Genomic DNA, 19,208 nt, shown 5'->3' with positions numbered 1-19,208 from the left:
ATAAGAATGCGGCGGACGTCGTAATTTGCTATATTCAAGAAAACTACAACCGCATCGTTATGAGGGAATTGGACTCCCTGAGCATCTTCTTCAGTAAAGGTTATGGGCTCCTCAATCTTCTGTCGCTTGGGGGGTACGGCCAGTACGTTGGTTGCTTCCTGCCGGGATCCTCCCGAGATGGTGTTGGCGAAATCCGTCGAAGGCCGATTGTCCGACCGCTCCATGCCGGCGACCGTTGCCGGAGGATGTGGGGCCTGGAAAATCGGAGGCGAGGTCAGAGCCTGAGATCTGGCCGTGGAGGCCGTGGGTCACCGTGTGGATGCTTCGCAAGAAGGCATCGGGCGAGGATCTAGTGGGGGAAGGAGGAGTGGATGTCGGAGAAGATGACCAGAGGCAGTCCCGTTGAGCGGTCCTTTAAGAACAAGGGTACTGCGAAGGTTCACGCCCTTCCTCTAGCGTCAATCCTGTTGGTGCAAAAATCCACCTGCGCCAGAGAAGCTGGAGTCGAGGGAGTCGCGTTCGCCGTCGGGACCTGCAAAAGAAGTCTAAATCGGAGGTGGGATTGCTCCGGTAAGACCCTCCGACGCTCAAGTCAGTTCTCTGCCTCAACAAGAATGGAGTGTTCGAACGAAAATTTTAGCATAGTTTTGGGATAGAAAATAGAGCTTAGAGAATAACGTATATGGGGTCCTCTCTTTTATAGGCGGAGGGAGCAACAGACTGATAGCGATGTTTGTAACCGTCCGACAGTGGGCTGCCCACGGTCAGGAAGAGTAGTAGAGTAGAATCGTGGCTATCACCGGGACATGCCACGTGAAGTCTGTCGCGGGGGGTGGAGCGGCGTCCGTTGTCGCGACTTGCCAGAGGATGGAGGAATCGCGTGGTATCCATCGCAGGAAGTGGAGCAGGATCGTGGCCATTATTGCAGTCTGCCAGGGAGTGATGGAGCCGCGCGAAATCCGTCGCAGGAAGTGGAGCAGAGTCGTGGCCGTTGCTGTGGCCTGCTAGAGGGTCCAGGCCTGTCGGCCGAAGTCCGGCTGGAGTATCTGGCGGAGAGGGTGGCTAGTTGCCCGTCTGAGAGGAGCTCGGAGTCCGGCTCTCATGGAAGTTCGGACGAAATCTTCCCGCAGTTGAAGTCGGGGATGAGGTCCGGCTCCCGCGGGAGTCCGAATGGAGTCTTCCCGCAGCTGGAGTCGGAGACGAGATCTGGCTCCCGTAGGAGCCCGGGCGAAGTCTACCTGCAATCAAGGTCAGGGGCGAAGTCCGGCTCCCTTAGGAGTCCGGACGAAGTTTACCAGCAGTCGGGGTCGAGGACGGAGTCCCGCTCCCGTAGGAGTCCGGACGAAGCCTTCCAGCAGTCGAGGTCGGGGATGAAGTCCGGGCGAAGTCTTCCCGCAGCTAGAGTCGGAGACGAAATCTGGCTCCCGTAGGAGCCCTGGCGAAGTCCACCTGCAATCAAAGTCAGGGGCGAAGTCCGGCTCCCTTAGGAGTCCGGACGAAGTTTACCAGCAGTCGGGGTCGAGGACGGAGCCCGGCTCCCGTAGGAGTCTGGGCGAAGCCTTCCAACGGTCGAGGTCGGGGACGAAATCTGGACGGAGTCTTCCTTCGGCCGAAGTTGAAGACGAGATCCGGCTCCCGTAGGAGTCCGGACTGAGTCTTCCTGCAATGGGAGTTGTGGGTGAAGTCCGGCTCCCGTAGGAGTCCGGATGAAGTTTACCTGTAAGTGAAGTCGTGGGCGGAACCCGATTCCCGTAGGAGTCCGGGCGAAGTCCGCCTGCAGCCGGAGTCGGGAACGAGGTCCGGCTCCCGTAGGAGTCCGAGCAGAGTCTTCCCGCAGCTAGAGCTGGAGACGAGATCTGGCTCCCGTAGGAGCCCGGGCGAAGTCCACCTGCAATCAAAGTCAGGGGCGAAGTCCGACTCCCTTAGGAGTCCGGACGAAGTTTACCAGCAGTCGGAGTCGAGGATGGAGCCAGGCTCCCGTAGGAGTCCGGGCGAAGCCTTCCAGCAGTCGAGGTCGGGGACGAAGTCCGGACAGAGTCTTCCTTCGGTCGGAGTCAGAGATGAGATCCGGCTCCCGCAGGAGTCCGGGCTGAGTCTTCCTGCAATTGGAGTTGTGGGTGAAGTCCGGCTCCCGTAGGAGTCCGGACGAAGTTTACCTGTAAGTGAAGTCGTGGGCGGAGCCCGGCTCCCGTAGGAGTCCGGACGAACTCTTCCTGTAGTCGAAGTTGGAGATGGAGTCCGGCTCCCGTAGGAGTCCGGACGAAGTCTTCCTATAGTCGAAGTTGGAGATGGAGTCCGGCTCCCGTAGGAGTCCGAACGAAGTCTTCCTGCTGCTGAAGTTGGAGATGGAGTCCGGCTCCCGTAGGAGTCCGAACGAAGTCTTCCTGTAGTCGAAGTTGGAGATGAAGTCCGGCTCCCGTAGGAGTCCGGACGAAGTCTTCCTGCTGCTGAAGTCGGGGACGGAGTCTGGCTCCCGTAGGAGTCCGGACGAAGTCTTCCTGTAGTCGAAGTTGGAGATGAAGTCCGGCTCCCGTAGGAGTCCGGACGAAGTCTTCCCGCTGCTGAAGTTGGAGACGGAGTCCGGCTCCCGTAGGAGTCCGGACGAAGTCTTCCTGTAGTCGAAGTTGGAGATGGAGTCCAGCTCCCGTAGGAGTCCGGACGAAGTCTTCCTGCTGCTGAAGTTGGAGATGGAGTCCAGCTCCCGTAGGAGTCCGGACGAAGTCTTCCTGCTGTCGAGGTTGGAGATGGAGTTCGGCTCCCGTAGGAGTCCGGATGAAGTCTTCCTGCTGCTGAAGTTGGAGATAGAGTCCGGCTCCCGTAGGAGTCCGGACGAAGTCTTCCTGCTGTCGAGGTTGGAGATGGAGTCCGGCTCCCGTAGGAGTCCGGACGAAGTCTTCCTGCTGCTGAAGTTGGAGATGGAGTCCGGCTCCCGTAGGAGTCCGGACGAAGTCTTCCTGCTGTCGAAGTTGGAGATGGAGTCCGGCTCCCGTAGGAGTCCGGACGAAGTCTTTCTGCTGCTGTAGGTCGGACGCCGGTAGAATCCCCGAGGGGTCACTCCTGACACGAACTTCGGCTGGGGGGTTTTACACCTAACAGATCCAATTCATCTCATAATTAAATTATTCGATATATTATTATTATTTATGTTATAATTTTTATAGTCCTTTTAGCATAACTTTTTCTCTCCTAATGTTCTGACACATATTCGAGTATGTGTATCCATATGCACAAAGCATAATATTCGATCATTTGAAATTAAATAATATAAAATAGAATCAATATTTAATATTATTAAATAGAATAAAAATATCAAACGTATAAAAAATAGTATAATAAAAATATAAAAATATTAAGTACAAATATAACAAAGACTAAGTCCCACAAGGACGTCGCGGTGCCCGTGGTCGCTTGGACCTTCTCAGAAAGGTCCTCGTCGGCTGCTCCTGCTGTAATGGCTCCTCCCCTATATCAGTGGAGGAGATCTGCTGATCATGCTGCTCAGAAATAACTGATGCTGTCGGATCATCTACGGACTGAGAGACCCGTTCAACCCTCTCATCTAGATACACAGATGGATCTGAAAAGAAAGTATCATAGTCATGTGACCAACTGGTACCCGATGATGTCATCTGGGAGATGTAGGAAGAAGAAGGCGCTGCCATCTGTGGATCAAAAGGCGGTGGCATCTGTGCAGCATCTAATGATGACATCTGCGGAATATGCGGTGATGGCATATGTGAAACATATGATGACGGCATATATCTCATATCTGACGCCGGGGCTGCTCCATACCAAGGCGCACAGCTATATGGGTCAACACCAATCGCCACCAATGTTTCGAAACTTGTTCTCTCTAACTCCCGCAGTATCCCAATCCGTTCGTCCTCATCAATCGTAGATAAAGCACGACGAGCGTCCAACACAAGATCCGACATAGAATCAGTCTACAAAATAAAAATAAAACAGTCAGTATACTGTAAAATATAAAATAAAAATATAACACAAATAACATAAAACAAAAATATACTGTAATTGGCACATTTCTAGCTCCTCATAAAATATTGTTAAAAATCTCTGACAAATTTGTAGTTAAAACACCATAGCGCAGGCCATCATCATGTGCCAACGTCCACTTCTCCTTTTCTATCTCAGACAACTAGCTTCAAGCCTCTTTATTCACTATTCTGATCCTACTCATGATAAAGTTGAACTTGCAAACTTGATGAGCACTTCCTGCTTGCCATACTGCTCTTTTCAGCTGCACATTTTTAAAATGAGTGTTGAAATTACTGCAGATATGTCTTAAACAGTATCGGTGATAGGCACGTGGTGGACTCCATCCAATAGACTCATCTGCGATGGCATTTAATATACCTGGATGCCTGTCAGAAATTAAGCATATTCCATTTCTATCTTTAATGATATGTGTTCTGAGCTGGAAAAGAAACCAACTCCAACTTACAGTCATCTCCTCATCCATAATTGCATATGCTAATAGAAATATCCTATTCTCTGCATCAATTTCTGTTGTAATTAACATCTTACCTTTAAACTTTCCATACAAGTGCGTGCCATCAATGCTGATTACAGGACGACAGTGCGTAAAACACTGGATAGATGGTTTGAAAGTCCAGAAAATATAATTTAAAACTCGAACATTGAAATTTACATTTTGAAAAAAATTTCATGAAACAACTGTACCGGGATTTGCATGTTGAAGTGCAGCCATATAATAGGGTAATTTAGTATAAGACGGCTCCCATTCTCCATAAATATCAACTAATGCCTTCCGCTTTCCACACCATGTTTTCTTGTATGACACTGTATATTGAAATTGATCATTAACGGTTGCCATAATAGCTTCAACTTTAACATCGGGATCTTTCTCAATAATATGTCGGACTAATGTGCTAATCATCCTTCCACTGACATGTTTGTGGTCTCGACTCAATCCTGTAAACAAACAAGTGTGAGGCCCCTCATATTTTGTGATTTGAAAATATCCATATTTTTTGAATAATGCAGCACAAAGCCTCCATTTATAATTTTGAACATTATCTGATGATGCGCATCGTACGGACCATAATTTCGAAAGCGACTGAACTACATTGTATGTCCGATGCTTCATAATGTGATAAAGATCAACAGCTCTCCTTACATAATCTTTATTCTCAAACATTAGACCATTAAAAAATTCAGTCATCGAGGAGTCCCAAAACTGATTGTCAGAGTTCAATCTTCGACCAGTACTAACACGACCACCATCATCTAAATTTATATCGTTAAAATATTATGGATGTTCGTGCAAACGAGGTTGAAGTTCTTCCACATTAATATTAGCCTGAACATCTTCATCATCATTCTCATCTTCATCATTACTGCTACTGTCCTCATCCATCCAACAGTTTTCATCTCCACTTTCATCTGACTCAAAGTCTAGACTTCAGAATTTATTCCACCAACTACCCAGTCATCGTTTCCTATATGAGTGTCGTCTCCCGCACTTACCACTACTTCTAGTAAAGGAGAAACCATAGCAGAAGATACAGAAGAAGTCACCATAGGACTTTGAATAATTGGACAACTAGGGTCGGCAGTAGTGGAATGTTGTTCTGCAAAAATGGTCTCAACACTATCGATTTGCACCATAGGAGTTACGAAAGGTGAGAAAGGCCCAACATTATTGTCCGCTTGAGTTAAAAGCCAACTATAGTATCCAAAGTTTGGTACATCTTCCTTTTCAATATATAATTCTAAAAATTGACATTCTGAATATTTCAAAGGAAAGGTCAGCATTTCTTCGACATCTTTATCATCATCAATTGGAACTAAGATATATTTGCTCTACATTAACAGTCCCGATAGATTAGGAGATTTTCATTTCAATTTTATTTCATATTTTTTTTTGTCTATAGGAATACTGTTGTATAAATGATCCAATAATTCTTGACGTGATAATGATGGAGATACTCTAATCATCCGATTTGCAAGGTGACTGTACTGTACACCAGTTTCATCATTCTGTATCATGCCATCATAATACAATAGTACACGAACTCGAGTACTGGTCATTTTCTCAGAGAAATCTATGATAAAATCAAAATCAAAATATTTAGTATTATTAATTATTTTATCGTTTCAAAAGATTTACATGATACATGCATCATATCATCAACAAATAGGTACAGATAGATCCTATCCCATTCGAGAATTATATTAATTATATAGATTAATTATATTAATCAAATGATACGCAAAAAGGACCGAAAGAAATTTCGACAGTATTTTTCCTTAGTTCTCCCCACACGACTCAAAATGTGTGAGGAGAACTAAAAAAAAATACTATCTGAAATTTCTCTCGAACCCTTCGCATATCATTCGAATAATGTAATTATCTATAGAATTAAATGCAATTCTCAAACTGTCCAAACTGGACAATCAATTGACCAATGTATATATTTTACGATATCCATACAAAAATATATATTTAAATATATATTTTATATAGATATCGTAGAATATTCTACATTGGTCAATTGATGGGTCTACATTTTCATGAAATACAATATATTTTAAAATTTTTAAATTACGATCGAATCGAATTTTAAAATACATCTGAATCTAATGAGATAAAAATAAAAATAAAAATAAAAAATAATGAGATAAAAAAAATGATAAAAAGATTGAAATAGACGGCCCGTCGTGGGGGCCATCGCGAGGCCGCCACCAGGGGCGATCGCGGAGCCACCGCCGGGGACCGCTCGGGGCCGTTGCGTGGGACCTACCGTATCCCACCGTCGGAGAAGGGGAGGGTCGGGGCCTGCCACAGGGGGCCACCGTCCACCCCGATGGGGCCCGCCGTCGGGGCGCATGGGCCGCCGCCGGCCGTCTATCACCGACGGCCAAGGAAAAAGAGGAGTAGAGAGAGGAAAAGAGAGAGAGAGAGAGGAAGAGGGAGAGGAGGGGCCGGCCAAGGGAAGGGGACCGCAGGGGCCTGCCGCGCCGGGCCGCCGCCGGCCATCTGTCGCCGGCGGCCAAGGAAAAAGAGGGAGAGAGAGAGGAAGAGAGAGAGAGAGAGGAAGAGGGAGAGGAGGGGCCAGCCAAGGGAAGGGGCCCGTCGCGGGGGGCTGCCGTCGGCCCTCTGTAGCCGGCGGCCAAGGAAAAAGAGGGAGAAAGAGAGAGGAAGAGAGAGAGAGAGGGAGAGGGAGAGGAGGGGCCGGCCAAGGGAAGGGGACCGTCGGGGCCCACCACCGGCCGTCAGCCGCCGGCGGCCAAGGAAAAGGGAGAGAGAGAGGAAGAGGGAGAGAGAGGAAGAGGGAGAGGAGGGGGCCCGCCGCCAGCGCCCGGGGCCCACCGTCGGGGCGTGCGGCCCACCGCCGACCCTCTGAAGCCGGCGGCCAAGGAAAAAGAGCGAGAGAGAGAGAGGAAGAGAGAGAGAGAGGAAGAGGGAAAGGAGGGGCCGACCAAAAGAAAGGGATCGTCGGGGCCGCCGCGGGGGCCCGCCGACGGGGCGCGTGGGCCACCGCGGGGGCCCGTCGCCGGGGCGCGTGGGCTGCCGCCGACCGTCTGTCGTCGGCGGCCAAGGAAAAGGAGGGAGAGAGAGAGGAAGAGAGAGAGAGAAAGAGGGAGAGGAGGGGGTCGGGGCTCGTCGTTGGGGCGCACGGCCCGCCGCCAGCCCTCTAACGTCGGCGGCCAACGAAAAAGAGGGAGAGAGAGAGAGGAAGAGGGAGAGAGAGGAGGCAGCTCACCATCGTCGGGAGCTCACCGCCGTGCCGCCGAAGAGACACCGAAGAAGGGAGAAGAGGGAGAAGGGAGAAGGGAGAAGAGGGAGAAGAGGGAGAAGGGAGAGAAGAAGGGGGAGAAGGGAGAAAACGCCATTCCCTTTGGCGTTTTCTCTTTTTTTAATTTTTTTAATTATTTTTTTATAATTTTTTAATAAATAAAATTAATTAAAAATGGGGATAGTAATTTGAATGATAATTTTTAATTTGAATTAAAGTTAATTTTTTTTTTAATTTATAATTATAATTTCTATTTCATTACCATTTTTTTCTCTTTTATTCACTTCTTTTATGATATTTTTTTTTGGAATTCAATTTAAAATTTTTATAATTTTAAATTATAATTTTAGTTTTCTTCCTTTTTTTATCTTTTTGGCATTTTTTTAGGTATTTTCTTTCTTTATTTAGAATATTTTTTAAAAAATTAAATTTAAATTAATTTAGTTATTTAAAATGATATTTTTTATTTGAATTATAATTACAATTTTTATTTCTTAAAATTCAAAATTATAAATTTTATTTTTGAATTAGAATTAGAATTTTTATTTTTTTTTCAGTTCTATTTTTTCTCTTTTTTCTATTTTTATGGTATTTTTTATTTTTTTACAACATTTTTTTTTCTTAAGATATTTTTTTAAAAAAATAATTTAAAATGGACAACGTAATTTGAAATGATATTTTTTATTTGAATTAAAGTTAAAATTCTTATTTTTTTTAAATTTTAATTTATAAATTTTTTTTTCATATTTTTTCATCTTTTTTCACTTTTTTATGGCATTTATTTTTTTTATCAAAATTTAATTCAAATTAAAAATTTAATTTTTTTAATTCAAATTTATAATTATATAATTTTTCTATTTTTTTCATTTTTTTCTGTATTTATGAATTTTTTTTAGGCTATTTTTTTATTTGTTTGGAATATTTTTTAAATAAATTAATTTAAAATTGGGAAAGTAATTTGAAATTATATTTTTTTAATTAATTTTAAAAATTTTATTTCTTTTAAATTTCAAATTATAATTCTTATTTTTTTTAATTTTTTTAAATTTTTGATTTTTTAATGACACTTTTTGTTTTTTTAATTTTTTATTTTTTTGAACATTTTTTGAAAGAATTTGAAATTATTTTTTTGAATTAAATTTAAAATTTATATTTTTTAAGTTCAAATTTATAATTTTTATTTCTTTCACATTTCTTTCTCTTTTTTTTTCCTATGATATTTTTAATTTTTTAAATTTTTAAGATTTTTGTTTATATTTTTTTTGAAAAAAATTAATTTAAAAAGAAAAAAATCATCTAAAATTATCTTTTTTTATTTGAATTAAAAATTTAAATTTTTATATTTTAAATTTCATTCAAAATTAAAATTTTTATTTATTTATAAATTTAAAATTTTAAAAATTTATTTTTTTTATTTTTTTTATTTTTTTTTTTGAGAGAAAAATTAGAAAACGCTATTTTGAATGGAGTTTTTAAAAACGTCATTTTGAATGACGCTTTTAAAAATACCGTTCAAAATGATATTTTCTATTTTTTTTTTTGGATGATGCATACGTGAAAAATGTGGCTGACGTGGCTTGAAGAAAACGCCATTCAAAATGATATTTTATTTTTTTTATATTATTTTTATAAATAAATTAAAATTTATATTATTTAGATAAATATTTTTTTTTTTATATTATTCAGGAAAAGGACTCGGAGCGATTGGTAGGGAATCAGAATTCAGAAGACGATATCACGCGGTCGAGTCCTGTTTTCATTCCCCGAGGCAGGGTAAGGTGGAGTCCCCTGAGTCACCCTCATAAGCGACTCTAAGCCTAAACCCAAAACCCCAGGGCCCTTCATCGAGGTAGCTCTCTTACCTTTTCCTTTCTTTTACCTTACCTTCGTCGCGGGAGAGAGTTCATGGACGATGAGTTCAGGTCCTTGCAGGCTTGATTTGTTTTTGTTTCCTTTCTTTTACCTTACCTTCGTCGCGGGAGAGAGTCCATGGACGATGAGTTCAGGTCCTTGCAGGCTTGATTTGTTTGCTGAATTAGAAGGTTCCTGTTATACGCTTTTACGAAATGCGGATATTTGTTAGGTAGCAGGTAGTTTTGGTTTTGTGGAATTGTATCCATCTCTTTCTTGACAAGACCCCCCCCTTTTTTTTTTTTTGAATCCCTGTATTCCATATTCATTGGTGACTGGTACAAATTACTTGTGCTCGCTGCAGATGACATAGTTTTTGCAATATAAGTCTAGTTTAGTGGGTTGGTGGACAAGATGGAGTCGGAATTCGTGACACATAAAGTAATTTTCATGTTGCAAATTTGAAATTTGATGGAAGATTGTGGTAGACTAGTCCATTTACAACAAAGACATGGAGGTTTTTTGAGAAGCCAATGTTGTTGTTGTTGTTGTTGTTGTTTTTTTTTTTTTTTTTTTTTTTTTTTTTTTTTTTTTTTTTTTTTTTTTTTTTTTTTTTTTTTTTTTTTTTAATGTTGTTGCAGGAGTGTGGGAGACTTGTATATCAAGAGCATGGTAACGCTCTGAAATGCTGGGGTGAAGGCTTTTTTTAACCCTGCCGGGGAAGGGGTGGGTGGGCGTGGGGATTAGGGGGAGGGGTTTGTGGGGGTTAGGGGAGGATGGTTTGAATATGCTTAATGATTTGTTTTGCATGGAATATGAGATCAAGCCCCTGAGCATGCATATGGATTATGCAATTCGCAAACATTTTAGATAGTTGAGAAGGGTCAGGAATCTACACGTGACTAGGAAATGTAACTGCATTCTGGGTTGTGATCATAATCATTGGGTCAAGTTGTATACCATGATTTAATCGTGGATGATATCAATGAAGCTATTTTGAAAACGTTCAGAGCAGATCTAATTATAAGATGGAATACTCTTGTTAAATTTGGTCAACTAAAACTAAATAAGGTCTGGTCTTACATGGTTTTTCCTCCTCAGATCACAATCTAACCATTAACATTGGAAAACTTATCATCGGGGATTGGTGTAGCTTCTCTAACATCAATTTACGTACTTTAAAACTAATGATGCATCAATAAATTTGGGGATGGAAAGTGAACAATGAGAACTTTGAGCATTTATTCAGATACAGCATCATTTACTAAAGTTGTATATCTGACATTTCCAAGGGCTCAAATTATGTCATCATTTGCTTCTTTTCACATTCTCCTTGATCTTGTTCATCCTATCATTGTAAAACTTCTCTTGAAAGGCATGAAGGATACTTAGGTGCTGATTGGACTGGTTCTAAATTTAACAAGAGATCCCTTATCAGTTAGTGCGAATCTATGCATGGCATTCACTTACATGGAAGAATGAAAAACAGGGTATGGTTGCAAAATCTAGTGAAATTGTGTATCTTCTGATGACTTGTTTTAAATATGATTTAACCAGTCTTATGAAAGGAGATTCTAAGTGTGGAACAATATTGCTATTTTGTAGTGATCGAGTTCTGTTTCAGGTACAACAATTTGGAAATGAATAAAAAATTGTATATCATCAAAGGAAAAAAATGCATGTATGTGAATTTTCATTTTAAATGGAAGAAACTTGCAAGGAAATTGGTGCTTCCTATTACAAATCCCAGATCATATATCTTAATCGAAATGTTGATAGATTAACAAAGGCTTGAACATGGAGTTATACAAACTGGAAACAAGTTACATTTGTTATCCATTAAGGGAAAATATTGTATGTCAGTAAAACAGATACTATAGACCATTGAAGGCAGTCATTTCAGATCATGACTTCCCTATATCTATTGTCTGAAAAGAAATGATTTCACATGTTTGTTATTGCTTAAAAATATTTTTCAAAGCAAAAAAGCACGTCCTAATAATTTTTTTGAAAAGTATTTGACAACATTGTGAGAAAAGTGCTTATACATGAAAAAAGTCAGAAAAGCATTTTAGCAGAAGCTAGGAAACCTAGCTTCTGGCTTATCTTTCTATTTCATGAAGCAAAAGAAACACCAAACACCCCCTTAAGTATTTAACTGCTTGTGCTCAGAGAATTCTGCATGGTTCTGTGCCATCATCTCGCTCTTTCTTTTGCTCTCGCATTCCTTTCTGCCTCTATATCCTCCTTTTTATTTAGATAAAGCTACAGGCTTAGTCATAGTTCCAACACATTTAAATTTCACATTACAGATTTGTTTTGCTTTCCCTGTATGCTTGACCTCTATTTTCCTCCTTGATGAATGTAACTATCAGCTTATATCATAGCTCCAAAGAAATTAAGGATCTTATGTTTATCTATGGTATTAACTAGACTTATCTTTGGTGTGAGCCACAAGATGGTGTTGATTGTTTAAACTTAACTAGGTCAGCAACTTGGAGCCTAAAATTTCTATCTGATTCAGTCATGTTTCATGATGTCTTCAGGTCACGGATTTAAATGTTTCAATTTGCCAAAATTGAAGCCCAAGTGCATTGTAAATGTTTTATTTCCTTAATACCTATGCTTAATCATTCACAGTTGAATTGAATATTCAGTAAAATCCAGTTGCAAAGGCTTAATGGTTTACTGTTGTAGAAATGCTGTTAGTGGCTCACTCTTCTACCAGAATGTTCATTTTGACTTCTTATATGGTTGCCTCATTTTAAAAGTTAATTATTTTGGCCTGCTATAACATTGTTCAAATGATAGGGTGAACATGGAATATGTATACCATGGTGAAATTGGAGCAAAGAACTTCATTTATGCTGTTGAAACAAGCCCAAGAATATAAGGATGACCGTGATGGCTTCATGAGACAGAGGATGGTATAGATTGACTCTACAGGATAAATGTTTACGCATGTTTTGTCAGGATGATGAATCTAAGCAATTAAAGAAAAAAAATGCTGGATAAGATGGGTGGATCACCAATCAGTAAGCCGTTGCAGAAAGGTTGGACCAATGATTTTAAAGGACAGCTAACAGGGTCAAGTTCGAAGGTTATCTAGCATTGGATTGTACCATGAAGGCTGTAGTTTTATGGTTACCTTCAATGCAATAACAAAAAGTTGGTGATGGCAATCTTCATATGTTTGTGGCTGTTGCTGTCCCTTCTTACGGTAAGATAACTATCAATATGATTAAATTTTATCCTAAAATCATCTCATTCCTACAGTTTTGATGTGAAAATGTTAAACAGTTTATTAGGGATTCTTTTGAGGACACTAACGCACACAAGAAGATAAGCTTTTTTGAGAAATTTGAAGAACATCAAAGCACCCCCTGTACCCCAAGGCAATTTCCTATAGATTATAACGAAAAGTTAGAAAAACCATAAGAAATCATTTGTTCGTGGTTTCAAGATATTTGTAGCCCACATGCATTTGGGGGTCAAAATCATCAACTCATTGCTGCTAAAGAAATGTTCATGAATGACTAATATATCAATACATTCTTAGCTGTCTTTCTTCCTTCAGCTTCTTATAATTCTTGAATAGCTTCATTAAGTAGCATTGTCTTTTTTTTTTTTTTTTTCAGGATGAGTTCTAACCAATTTGATATTCTTCATCCATTTCGTTGCTCTTATTCATCATTATAATTAGCTATATCTCCTTTCAACAAGCAGTTTATTTCATAGCCTAAACGCTATTAGTAGATTAGTACGTCATTGATCATATGGAATCCTGAAATAATGTTTTTTGCATGGCACTAGATGATCTCAAGAGTACTAGGTTGAGATTTATCAGAAAAGGCTAAGAGGCTGAAATATAGAGCACTGGACAGGTTTTTCTGTGGTCTTTGGGAACCTGTAAGACATTATGGACATTGTTTTCCATAAGATTAGGCCACATATCAGAGCCCTGTGATGTTTGGAGAGATTGAGGGTAAGAAACCTCAGGATTTGTTTAACAATAAAGTATTAGCATTCAGGCCTGCACATCCAAGATAGTGATGAAGACATCCACTATAACCTGTTTGCTGTGAGGATTATTTAGACCAGCATCTGTACATTTGAAAGTACTGAATTAACCCAGTATGCAGAATGCAGATCTAGATGGATAAGCAGATAACATTTATGAGTAATTGATCTAAGTGTTTGGTAATCATAAACAAGTTTTGACTTTTCAAGGAAATAATAGTAGATCGATCAAAAATAACCAATCTCAGATTTGTGCAGCCACAGACATTATTTATTTGATGTCAAAAGTACATTTACAGAAAAAACACAACATCTACAAATGTGTAGGTCATTAGTATTATTGTGTGGCAGTTCTTGCTTGCTAGTCAATGAGAATTTGAGACACCAAGAGCAACACACTCTCTGTTGGTTCTGTCATAACAGCCGAAGAATCATTCTGGTTGCATTAATAGTGAACATTCTTCTGCATGAGAAGAGAGCATTTTTTGGTTGATTAAAAGCACAGATTTCTTGATGTGGAAGATTGTCTAAATCTTTTAATCAATGTACCAGGGCAAATTGTGTGCTGCACCAGTGGCATTCAAGGTACTGGAAATGGGGTGAGGTGATTGTGATGTTCTTTATGATTGTGATGCTCAATTTTTAGGACAGCCCACATGGCAAACATCTGATTTACCAATGGGACTGTATCGATGTGCCTTTCATCAGAATTATCGAGTTTCTTAAAGTTTGATAGGGGCCAAAAAGTACTGCTTTAAGTTAATAATGTTATCCTAGTTTCTAGAGCCATAATCAAATTAATTTGTCTACAAAAGGATTCTGTTGTCATTGTTACAGAAGTTAAACCAACTTCGAGAACATACCAAAAGTTACAGATATGAAAAGAAGATAATAGTAATCATCGCCTTTTCCTTTTCCATATTCATGTGATTATTAGATGCATCTTTTGTGATCAGGAATTAAAATTTTTCAGTAGATCTTTCATTATCCTACTATGTATCAAGATTAAGTGAACTCATTTATCCCTGTTAATGAGAGCTAAATTGGAAAGACATTTGCCTTTTTCTCTTTGGTAAGAGCAACCCAAAGGTTTTTTCCTGTTTCACTGTCAACCTTCGCCATGGAGCGAATTACTTTTTTCAGGTTTTGATGGGAGGAAAACAGAAAAACATTTTGGTGCTTGTCTGATCAAGTCAATCACTGTAACACATGATCCATTCATTTGAAGTTCTGTCTCTACATACGGGCACTGTTGCCAGTGGAGTGAATACAAACCACTATATGTGGGCTTCTCCTATGGTCCTCTTACTAGGCTCTAATCAGTGTATTTGTTATTGCTTATTTAACAGAGAAGACCTAGGAGTCCTCTCGGAGGTGGGTTAGAGGTTTTCTTTTTACTTTTTTGGATTATATTTTCTTAGTGTCTTTGTCATCAATCTTGTACTCTGAAGTGTCATTGTATCTAATAATCCAATTATAATACTGACTCCAGATTTGTGACCCTCATGGATCCCAGATCACTCAATTGATGATTGTGGGCCCTCATGCATGAACAAGTGGACATGACAAATCTATGACCGCTGCTGCTGGAAACCATGGGCAGGAGATGTATCTGCATGTCATTGTCAGGTTGATTTTCCATCCAAAAAGTCACTGGCTCGGCAGATGATGCAGATATTTGTTTGGCCGTAAGTTCTTGGCATTAGACTGAACTCATGCTTCAAACCACTTCGCTTGGGTATTCATAGTTAATGGTGCAGCTTTTAAGGTGTTATCGAACATTGTATGCTACTAAAAAAAAAAAAATTACTAAGCATGCTTTGACAAAATTAGCAGCAGTTCTATTGACAGATGAATAGATGTGTAGGCTACCTCATTATCATTACCCTCCACATCTCCATTAAAAAAATCTCAAGTATACACAGTTTTTAATGTAAGAAAGGTGCCTGCGGTATTCAAAGTGAACTAATCCAAAAAATTTACTATCAAATGACAGATATTTTGGTTAAACCATTCGGTGACTCCTTGTGCTTTGAAGCACAGGAGAGCACCAAAGAGAATATTATCAAGTATGCTTATTCTTAGTGTAAGAAAGGTACCAAAACATTTTTGTACTTTGGAAACAAGGGAAGTTTGGACAAACATTTTACTATCAAGAACACATTTATTCTGGTCGAATCATTCTGTGACGCCTTGTCACTATCAAAGCATGGGGAAGTATCAAAAAGCATAAGCTCAAGTATGCACATCTTTAATGTAAGAAAGGCACCTAAATTATTTCAAACTTTGGAAACAAGATGAGATCCTTCAAACACTTCATCATCAACAATGCAGATATTCTGGTTGAATCATTCTGAGACTCCTTATGGCTATCAAAAAGGATAGGATATTATTTAAAATTTTAAATAGTACCACTTAAAAAATTTACTTGTATTTAGCTAGTGTCGGTCCTAAGGCTAAACCTGGCAGCTTTAGATAACAAACATAAGGGACATTATTACAGAGTTTAAACTTTAAACAATAACAAGGGGGTCCATAATGCATTTACATCAGATCACAACCTGAACTATGCGGAAGTTTGTTATTACTAAATTAATATAATGACTGTGTTGTCATTCTTTTTCATTTCTCTTGCATCACTAATTGATATAAATTTTAATATTTTGAAATAAGTTCACCAAATTCTACTTAATTGATATGGTATGAAGCTACAGTGTGATAAAAAAAATTTGATGCTTCTCATTTGATATTTATCTTGCTGGGGAAAAAGAATTACTTGAGCCTGTATGGTTATGATGATAAATTTTTCAAATATTTGAAATTTGCTAATCTGCTGGCCCCTTATTACCTTCGATAGGTACATTGAGACCTCAATTGTTACAGTGACCAGCAGTAAATTGGCCGGCCTTACCTAATGTTTGACTGCAAAACGCTACTAAGTCCTTTTTGTTCTCTTTAAAATGACATTTGTTAAATATTTATGTCACTTTTGTATGTATGCCTCTTGAAGACACTAGGTAACTTCTTCAATCATGAATTTTAATGTGAAATTGTTTGCTAATTATTATTTGATACCATATGAAAAGAAAATTTAAAAATTATAGTTTCACTCTTTTCCTTTGCTTCTGAAGTACTTGTCCATATACTTGCACTTTCTTTTATGTTTCTAATCATGATAGCTGTTAAAAATAATCAACTGTGTCTTGAAAGCTATAGAGGAAACACCATGTAAATGAATAGGTGATATGTACAGACCTTGCTGGACTAGTGAGTGCAATACCATTCATTCTGTTTTCTTTTCTTTTTCTTCTTTTTTAAAAGTCGTGCTGGTTTATTGTTTGCAGTTCTGAATTTGTGTTTCCTAATGCAAGTGGCATCTATCTTATGTTAATCACAAAGCTGACCGTTTATCTTTAAAATTTTGTGGGACCTGTAGGTGCAGAACTATTCACTCTGTTTTCTTTCTTTTTTCTGTTTCTTTAAAGTCATGCTGGTTTATTGTTGCCAGTTTTGAGTTTGTGTTTCCTAATGCAAGTGGCATCTATCTTTTGTTAATCACAAAGCTGACCGTTTATCTTTAAACATTTTGCAGAATATAACCTTTTTTTTTAATCATCACTTTTTGCAGTCTCTAAGTGGTTAGTTTTTAACTATACTGGAAATGAGAGGATCCTGCCATTTTGCTAGTATCCTTGTCTCTGGAATTTCCACTTCCTATTCCTCATAGACTGCATCTTCTGCCGCTTGTTTTCCATGTTATAAACTATAGTTGGGTTAACATCAGGACAGGTCCCACTTTTCTTTGAACTTTAGTTCAAAGAGAAGGAAATATTCAGGGGTTTTGGCCCACCACCATTTATACCTCAAACCTTGGAGCTAGTCTCTTTAGAAACCTCCACCAAAACCATGGTCGCTGGGTAAAAGGAAAGCATCATCGTACGCCCACTGGATGGCATGTCTCTTTTCCTTGTCCTTCAATTACTTCACCACTCAAAAAGAAAGGTGCAGAATTCCCATTGGTTTCAGGCAGGCCATCCATGGCCCTGGCCTCTTCTTGACGGCTTCCTTCCCACTCCATGGCACGCCATTCTTTGTTCTCCTTCCCAATTTAGTCATCATACTGCATAGCAGCAGCATTCTTCCTCCTTTTATCCTTAAAGATGGATTGGAATCTTTGAATTGATTTGCAACTTGTGACCTTTGCTAAAACAAAACTGTCATCATAGTGTTATACGGTAGTTAATGATGTTGTTGGATGTCCTCTGTCATCCTTGTAAACCAAGTTGGTATTTAAATATTAGCTAATATTTAGTTGTTCATTATGATAACCAATATATAACAGCAAATTGGAAATGGTATGGATATTTTCACTGCATATAACAAATATCATTTCATATTATCTTTGTAAATAAAATCTCGAGGTTTTTATCTGGAAACTGTTGTTTTTACTAATTTTCTTGGCATCAAAATCCATTAATTTTCCTTATAAAATCTCTCATTGTCATCCTCATTAATTTCCTCACACTTCCCGTCCTCCATCCCTTTCCCATTTCTGGTAGTGGCCTGTTTGCTACAGTTGAGCTGTGTAGCAGCAGTTGGTGGTGATATAGCCTAGGAAAATGGCAGAACATATCTTTTGGGACCACTTTAACTACAATATGTAGAAATGTCTCCATCTTTAAACATGGTGCTGCCATCAGATCTCACCGATTGCTATGGCTGTCTATGGTCCTAACATTATTGCATTCATAGCCTATTGGAGATATTCTTTTCTTTTTTTTTTTCTTCTCATATGTTCCTAATGACATTCATCACACACCATATATGCACTGTGGGTACTGATAATTAAGACATTAGCTTATTTCTTTAAATTAATTTGTATGCTTTAGATTTATTGGTCCTGATAAGGTTCTAATGTTATTGGTCCATTCATTAGCAAAGAAAAAGAAACCAGGTGATCAAATGTCAAAGTTTATCCCTTGAAATTTCCAGCACATGCGTGGCTTTCTTTAGTGTTTTGATCAGATTGGAGATTAAGCACAAATGGTGCTTAGAGTTTGGCAGGAATGTCTTGCCTCGTATTGTTTGTGGTAGTAATCTTTCAAAGTTCTACAAAGACCATGTAGTATTCTGAGATGTGCTGATGTGATCAAATTTTACTCGACTTTTTTGACCATTCTATAATGAAATTATGGTGAAAATCAATGAACATATTTTTTTGATAAAGAAAGCAGTAAACATATTTGAACCGTGATGTTTATTTACCCATTTCTGGGAGGTAATTCACCTTTTTAAGTGGTTCTTTTTCCTTAAAAGAATTTCTCGGAGATACTCGTGAGTTAGATCTGAGTTGCTGCAGTTGCATATAAATGCATGATCCATGCACAGAGATCCAAATGGTTTCACAGCCGTCACAAACCTCTCAATAGGCAAAACTCTCGACTCTTTAACAAGATTCCGGACAGAAATGGGCTGCTTTGAAACATTTTTGCTGTTATAACAGAAATAACATCTTTATTTTCTCAATATGTTTCTTTTAGGAATAAAATAGCAACT

At 39.2% G+C, this 19,208-nt stretch overlaps 1 long non-coding RNA gene across 2 annotated transcripts; it reads left to right on the top strand.

Moving 5' to 3' along the window:
• The first annotated feature begins 9,486 nt into the window (after positions 1-9,486).
• LOC105035921 (uncharacterized) lies at positions 9,487-18,916 on the top strand. Of its 2 annotated transcripts, none has more exons than XR_012139176.1 (3): positions 9,487-9,630; positions 12,444-12,852; positions 15,169-18,916. It is a non-coding gene; the product is annotated as an uncharacterized lncRNA (long non-coding RNA). The 2 variants fall into 2 exon arrangements; XR_012139177.1 differs by having other exon boundaries at positions 15,145-18,916.
• The last annotated feature ends 292 nt before the right edge of the window (positions 18,917-19,208 follow it).

The sequence above is a fragment of the Elaeis guineensis genome, chromosome 2 (assembly GCF_000442705.2).
Source record: "Elaeis guineensis isolate ETL-2024a chromosome 2, EG11, whole genome shotgun sequence".
In the NCBI taxonomy this organism is placed as follows: Eukaryota; Viridiplantae; Streptophyta; class Magnoliopsida; order Arecales; family Arecaceae; genus Elaeis; species Elaeis guineensis.
This window is presented reverse-complemented; position numbering and strand designations above follow the sequence as displayed.